Source organism: Dipodomys spectabilis, unplaced genomic scaffold, assembly GCF_019054845.1.
Source record: "Dipodomys spectabilis isolate Male_0828 unplaced genomic scaffold, ASM1905484v1 ptg000287l, whole genome shotgun sequence".
NCBI lineage: Eukaryota > Metazoa > Chordata > Mammalia > Rodentia > Heteromyidae > Dipodomys > Dipodomys spectabilis.
Window position 1 is genome coordinate 4,102,263 of NW_024870964.1, and position 1,139 is coordinate 4,103,401.

Sequence of the window (1,139 nt, forward strand, 5' to 3'; positions counted from 1 at the left end):
TCCTTCACTGTGTTCAGTGTTGCAGCTGGGGAAAATGAGGCACGGAGAACCTGGATGGCCTACTCATGTCCCCCAGCTTACAGGAAGCTCGGCCTGACTTCTCTGCCATGCTCCCTAAGACTATGGGTGCTAATCAGTCCACTTCTTGTCATTCATGGGGCTTGAAATCTGGGCCTGGACGCTGTCCCCAGCCCCTCATATCAAGGCTAACGTACCACTTGTACCACAGCACCACTCCCGGTTTTCTGGTGGTTCTTTGGAGATAAGAGTCTCAAAGATGTTCCTGCCTGTGCTGGCTATGAACCATGATCCTCATATCTCAGCCTCCTGTGCAGTTACCATTATAGGCCTGTGCCACTGGCACCCGGTTTAGGTGTACTTTTGACTTTCTCTCTCTCTCTCTCTCTCTCTCTCTCTCTCTCTCTCTCTCTCTCTCTCTCTCTCTTTCTGTCTCTGCCTGTCTCCCTGTCTCTGTCTCTGTCTCTCTCACACACAGGAACTTGTTGAATGGTTGCTGTAGGAGGTGGCTTAGTTTCCCCATGTGGCTGGGACCCAACGTGGCCCTCTCATTCTGGAGGTGGGCTGTGGGTCAGGAGCTGTCTTGCTCAGCCTGTTGAACTAGCTCCCTGAGGTAAGCCCCTCTGTACCCGGGCTAAGCCATGATGTTACTCATTGATAGTCCATCTGCTGAGTCCTTCTCCACTACTCTCTGTTAAGGAGAGTGGATGAGGAGGCATCATGTTGTCCAACCACACAGCATGACCCCAGGCCTCTGATCCTCATCACCACATATCGGGCCAGACCCTGATTATAAGAAAATGAATTCACTCTATATCTACTTTCCCTTTCTGTCATTTTGGAGAGAGGGGTGGTGTGCAGAGGAAAGACCCCAGGCCTGACACCTCCTGGGGGATATTTGTTCTTGTGACAGAGCCAAGTCATTGCTGTGGAAAAGAAGGAATCCGCTATCAGACTGACCCAGAAAAATGGTCAAAGGTAGGTAGGCTGCTGAAGTATCAAACCCGTCTATGTCTGCTTCCCACAACATGGAGGGTGCAGTGTGGGTAGCCTGGGACTGGCCCTAGGGGATTATAAATGGATGGTGGTGAACAGGTGCTGGTGGCTCTTGCTCATTCTGG